At 46.5% G+C, this 6,796-nt stretch overlaps 1 pseudogene; it reads left to right on the top strand.

Annotated features, from left to right (window-relative positions):
- The first annotated feature begins 2,155 nt into the window (after nt 1–2,155).
- LOC142584151 (uncharacterized) lies at nt 2,156–3,016 on the top strand (annotated as a pseudogene).
- The last annotated feature ends 3,780 nt before the right edge of the window (nt 3,017–6,796 follow it).

Here is a 6,796-nt window from a genome sequence, read left to right as displayed (position 1 = left end):
CGGTAGGGAGCGTCCGGCTTCGGAGTTCCAGGTTTGGGAAGGGCCCAGCACGTCCACCAAATGTCAAGAGGCGTTATAGTTCAATTGATAAAACGCTCAGAAAGCAGAGCACCGCAGCGAGCGGACACAGAGCTTCGGCAACACCGGCACAAGGCTTCCAACCACTCGTTCTCCTCGTCTTTCTCGAAGCAGTTTGTGCTGCTCGTTCTTCTCCAGTACAGTTATAATAATCAGCTAAATATCTAAATATTTAATTTTCCGGCACGAAACACGAGGGCAGCTAGTAACAACTCTATAAACTTACCACCATGTCATAATTTATATGGACAGATACTCGTGGAGTTCAACGGTGCTCTAATATGGAACGCACACTCACTCAGTGTAAAGACCACCCAAAACTTTGTGCAATGCTTTAAAAACTTCTTTCATGAATGTTTACATGCCTTTTCTATTTGTATCCCCTATTGTCATGACAGTCTTTTGTTTATTCTATATTTTCCATGTAAAAATGATTTCATAACATGTGTTTTGTCATAATATATGGTACGCGGGAGTGGAAAGTATAAACATACGAAGACAGTGCGCCGTGCGGTGGCGAAGATGACAGCGAATCTGTGCGAATACCCGCAAGAGAGCCATCATCATCATCATCATCATCGACACCAATTTGGGAGCGTCGGCAGTGGCGCTTCGAAAAGCGTGGCGCGAGAGTGTGTGGCCCGTAGCGTGAGCAGTGCGCGAGGTTCGGCGGTCGACGGAAAACAGCTTCCTCGCTGGGCGTCTGGCCCAGAGGAGCTATCGCCGCCCGCGCCAATACGCCACACCCGAAGCAACACTGTCGCCTGCTGGGAGGTTACCTCGCCCCGCTCTTCCACTGGGCACTGGTCCAGGAGGCTGGCGGTCCTGAACCGGGGCGGTCGAGCATTCGGGTGAGCGGCCACAGGGCTACCCCGCCAGCTGTGGACGCGACCCGGTGACTGCGGCCGGCTACCTGAGCCCCGCGACGCGGTCCGACCCGGCCGTCCAACCCGGCTGTCCGACCCAGCCGTCCGTCCCGGCCGTCCGACCCAGCTGTCCGACCCGGACGTCCTACACGGCTGTCCGACCCGCCGGCCGACACTGCTGTCCGACCCCGCTGGCCAGCATCAGTTCCACGAGGTCTCAGACAAGGCGACACACGCTTCCGCCGGAACTGTAGGCCAATCATAATCCACCCATCCATAGAGATAGTGCATGTCGCCTATGAGGCATTGTCACGTGTGTGTGCCGTTATCTGTGTCGTGTACGTCAATACAAGTCCGATGTGTGTTTGTGCTATCGCGTGCTGCTTCTCCCTTTTTCTGGAGGGATCCGGCCCCAATAACATTACATGTTTAAGTTGTCTCGTACAATAAGTACGCTGTTCTTATGTCTATTTTGTTATTGGACCCCAAACTGGCCACGAAGGCTGTGGGTCCAAACGGTATTGTGTATTGTGCGTATACAATGAACTAAATAAAAAAAAAGAGCAGGCAGAGCAGACGTTGTGTCTCATCACGCTGCGATGTTTTCCTTTGTTCTCCTGTACTGTTAAACGGAACATAAGCTTTCTTTATTTTTCCCTTTAATTCGAGTTCTGTGTTTTCAATCTTAGCACCTTGTTCTTGAGGTACCTCGCATTTGGCATGTGCAAGCAAGATGTTGCTATTAGCTTCAGGGTTGGCACCTCGACGGTGGCGACCATTGTGCATAACGTATGCAGGCTGCTACGGAGAACACTGCAACCTTTATACCTAAAGGTACGCATTTATTCACGACACATGGAGGCTGTTTATTTGCGCCACAAACAGTGCCGTTACAAACCAACTCCTTCAGCTAGCTTTCTGAAGTACCTGTGTGCATGAGCTAGCTTGCTTCGGGTATGCTTTTATTGAACAAATGTTTATTCACACGCTATGAGCGACTTTTTTTTCATTACTAAGGTGGCGACATCTGAAGCCTGGCAAAAGGTAGCACAAGGATTCGAGGAAAAATGGAATTTCCCTCAATGTAGTTGTGCTGTCGACGACAAGCACATTCAGATACACGCTCCTGCTAATTCAGGAAACTTGTTTTACAACTATAAGGTTTTTAACGAAGTAGGTCATATTTTCATAACATGCGCTTTAGTCTTATTTTATTACAGGGCACATACTCAGTCGTCCTCATGGCCACTGTGGACAGCAATCTCGAATTCATATGCGTTGATATTGGAGCGTATGGACGTCAAAGTGATGGTGGCACATTGTCTGTTTCTCGCTTTGCAAAATCACTGGAAGAGGGTTTGCTCGGCCTTCAACCTCCAAAGCATCTGCCAGGCACAAACATCGTTGCTCCTCACGTTTTCGTCGGTGATGAGGCATTTCAACTTCGTCTGGATTTTCTGCGGCCATATTCTGGGAGGTGCCAGAATGAAAACAAGCGCATCTTTAATTAGCGTCTAAGCAGAGCCCGGTAACCAAAAGCACAAAATTTTCCCTTGCTTATGTTGAATGTTTTTTTTTACTTAAATTTGCAGGAGGTGGGGTGTTGAAAATGCTTTCGGAGTGATGGTCTCTTGATTCAGGATCTTTCGGCGTGCCATCAATCTGAGGCCACAAAATGCAGACTACGTTGTCATGGCATGTTCTCTGCTACACAAATTCTGGCGTGATGACGTGATCTTCATGACAGCTAACTATGTCGACACTGAAGATGCATGTGGCAATATCACCAGTGGCCAATGGCGCACTACCCAGGACAGTGGCACCCCAGCAATGTTCAGTCTGCGACCTCCAACTGTGCACAATTATACAAGGATGGCAGCGGGAGCACGAGACTTTGTCTGCTCATACTTTGTGAGTAGGGTGGGTTCTGTACCTTGGTAACGGGCATCTGCTGGTCTGCGGCCGTGAGAGACAAAATAAGTACCCACCAGGACTTTGCTGGGTGTGCTGTTTCCTAGCCGACGCTTGTTTGATGTATGACACAGTGACACTTCTCAGAAGGAAGTAAAGTAAATAAGAACAGGCATTTATGTGGTTCATTATTGAAATGCGAGCACGAAAAAATGCGAGCACGATTTGGTACTTCGTGTACTACTCCTGTTTGGAGGAATAGTGTCGCATCTTATGTCCCACTTTGCTATCGAAATAAATGTTTAACAGTGCACAACCATGATAGGTTTTATTCGACGCCCGTGTTAACTTTTTCGTTCATTAATTTTTTATTATATTGCATATCATTATTTATATGTTACGGCCTGATCACTGCATTAGCTACTAACTGCACCACTCCATCCCCTCCCCCTCCAGCTTCCTTTTGTGATATGTCAGCTATCTATTTCTTCGGAAACTATTTCTTTCTTTTTTACACGGTTCATTTGCTTTGCTTTGTTGTATTGTCACTGGACTGCAAATTGACAAAGTGCATTTTTCAGTTGTTTTATTGCTTCTGTGTAGTTACAAGTTTTGATGGATATGAAATACAAAAGGAGGTACCTTAGTCAAAGGCTGTATTGCGGCCTCTGGAAAAGGTTAGGCGGTGAGAGGAATTACTATATGGCAGAAAATTAAATCTATATCATGGCATTAGCATACAGGTCAAAAAGCGTAACAAATATAAGAGATCAAGTTAAATAGAAATAAACAAAAATGAAGAAAGAACAAGTGAAGAAAAAGGCGTGCGAGTTTGACATATGTATATCAAACTTAAACTACAGACAAATGACAAGCATAAAAAACATGTATGCATTCCAATACAGAGCAACATCAATTACAAAAGAAAAAATTATGAGCAATATAGATGAAACTACCCATACAAAAATGACTTTAGACTGTCTATAGAAAGTCTATAGACCTTTTATAGACGACCTGGCCTTTCTATAGGTTTGGACTTTTGTTGACACAAAGTCTATAGATTGTCTACAGACGAAAGTGGGTAATGTTTCTATTTCTTTTTGTCTGTTCGCAGTCTATAGAAAAAAGTTGATATGATGTTAGTTTCTTTTTTGTCTACTTCCCCACAACAAACACCTATAGACGAAAGTCGATGCAGTCTATTTTTGTCTAGTGTTTGTCTATAGACTTTCTATAAACGAAAGTCGATAAGATTTCTAGTTCTTTTTGTATAATTGCAGTCTACAGACGGTCTATAGAAAAATGTCGATAAGTTATTTGTTTCTTTTTTGTCTACTTCCCCTCTATAGACTACCATATATAGACAAAAGTCGGTACAGCCTCTATTTATTGTTGTTCATTCTTTGTCTTTAGATTGTCTATAGACGAGAGTCGATAAGGTGTATATTTCCTCTTGTCAATTCCATATATATATCTGTTTGTGTGTGTGTGTGTATATGGCGGTATTCAAGTGACACACGTCGCGCGTCTGAGGCGTTATAACCCACGAGATACCTGACTCGCCCGGCGGGCTTCGTCTGGCAGCGGGGAAATGTCACCCACACACACACATTCACGTATATGCACACACACATACACACAGATATATATATATATATATATATATATATATATATATATATATATATATATATATATATATATATATATATCAGGGGCGTAGCCAGGGGGCTTATGGGGCTTCAGCCCTCCCCCAAAATTTTTTCGGCTGTCCATGCACCACCGACCAAATCAACCCCCGGCGCCGGAATTCACTCTGCATTTTGTCTAAAATGGGGGGGGGGTCTTTTTCATGCTCTAAAATATTGTTACACACGAGGTGTTTAACGGTCCCACGGCCAGCTTGGCTAACGTCGTTGTTCTATTTCATCCCTCTGGTCGTCTGCGCGGCAGCCGTGGTTCATGACAAAGCTAGTGAAATTTCCCCGCTGGCAGACGAAGCCCGCCGGGTGAGTCAGGCATCTCGTGGGTTGTAACGCCTCACACGCGCGACGTGTGTCCCTTCAGCCTTGGCCGAGCGTCGTCCACTGCTCGTGAGACGCGCAATGCGGTAGTTCACTTTGCTGAGGCGCTCCAGAATAACGTAAGGGCCGTCGTAGTGGGCGAGAAACTTCTGGCACAAGCCACGCTTCCGCAATGGCGTCCAGAGCCACACAAGGTCACCAGGATCGAAGTAAACGTGGCGGTGACGCCCGTCATAGCGTATCTTGGACCGGTCCTGCGATTCCAAGGTTCGTAGCCTAGCGAGGCGTCACGCTTCTTCTGCTCGACAGAGCATCTCGTGAACTGATTCGCTGTCATGAGCGTAGTAGGGAAATATGGTGTCGAGGGTGTAGCGCGGCGGACAAGCATAAAGAAGAAAAAATGGTGAGTAACCAGTGGTCTCGTGTCTCGCGGTATTGAAGGCATAGGTAATGGAAGGCAAGATACTGTCTCAATCCTTGTGTGCTGAGTCGACGTACATGGACAGCATGTTGGCAAGCGTTCTGTTTGTGTGCTCCACCAGACCATTAGTTTGTGAATGGTAGGGCGTAGAATGACGGAAGCTACATGAACACAGACGAAGGGTTTCTTCAACCACGTCCACGGTAAACTGTCGCCCAGAATCGCTGATGACTCAGCGAGGAGGTCCATGTCGGAGTATTACGTGAGCCTTTAAGAAGATAGAAACTTCTGTAGCTGTGGCCGATGGCAATGCGGCGATCTCACAATAGCGGGTAAGGTGACCTACGCAAACTATAAGCCAACGATTGCCCTTGGAGGATCGCGGGAAAGGGCCCAGAAGATCTATGCCAACTTGCTCAAAGGGGACGCTAGAAGAGGAACTGGTTGAAGCAGGCCGTGTGGCGCTTCTGACGGACGCTTCTAGAGCTGGCATTGAGAGCAGCTGGCGACGTACTGTTCGATATCCTTCCGCATCTTAGGCCAGTAAAATTTCATTGCGAACATTGAGAACTCGGGCTGGATTTCGCAGCAACGCGCATGTACCGGGAGTCAAATAACGCCAATTAGCCCCATACGAGCACAAAGTTTCAAGGGCGCTTTGATGACAAACGAGTTCGCCGTGTCATCTTGCGGAGGCCGCGGAATCTACAGAGCACATGAATACAAATTCCGAAACTTTATGGCTGTAAATCTCATAAACGTTTGATCTGAAAGATGCGTTGACATTTTGAAAATCGTGCTTTAGATTTTCAATTTTGGAACTTTGTGAGTTTAATGTTATAAACATTTGACGCCAAAGGTGCATTGACTATTCTAAAGTCTTACATCGGAACATACAATGAGACAAGCCAAATCAACACACTATTAGACAACTTGACAAAGCACGCCGCGAGGTCCGATGAGACGAAGTGTTGTGGTGGTTCATTTGTGCCGGCATGTCATGAAAAAGTATGAAATTTTTTTCACCTACGCCAAAGCATCCGTGTCAAGACACTAAAGCCAGCCAAGGTAACTACGTTCCTATTTATTTTTTCTACTTTGACTTTTATTCGCGAGGAAACATTGAGCGTCTTCATTTTTTTTGTTCTCGCTACCCTACCCGCGGGCTGCCAGAGGCAGCCAGAGCGCATACGCTTTTCTCGTGTTGCCTGGACCACCGCGCGGCGCACTTCGGGGCGCGTTCGGTTTTCTCTGGCCGAGAGCATTTTCGCCTGGCAGAGTTTTGGACGCTTGCTGGCTAACATGGGAGAAAAAGAAAGAATGGTCAGTCGCCGCCATCACTGTGGGGACTCAACGGATTGCACCGCGTTCGCTTGAGCGCAACCTCTCCAGAAAGTCTTGTCAAGCAGGTGTAGGATACCGAGCGGTATGCGTATGGTTCTTGGTGGACCAAGCGTCTCACGTTTTTTTCGATATTTTTTCGGTAGCCACATTAC

The sequence above is a fragment of the Dermacentor variabilis genome, chromosome 6 (genome assembly GCF_050947875.1).
Source record: "Dermacentor variabilis isolate Ectoservices chromosome 6, ASM5094787v1, whole genome shotgun sequence".
Classification (NCBI taxonomy): Eukaryota; Metazoa; Arthropoda; class Arachnida; order Ixodida; family Ixodidae; genus Dermacentor; species Dermacentor variabilis.
The sequence above is the reverse complement of the archived record's forward strand: the minus strand, read 5'-3'. Positions and strand labels throughout refer to the sequence as shown.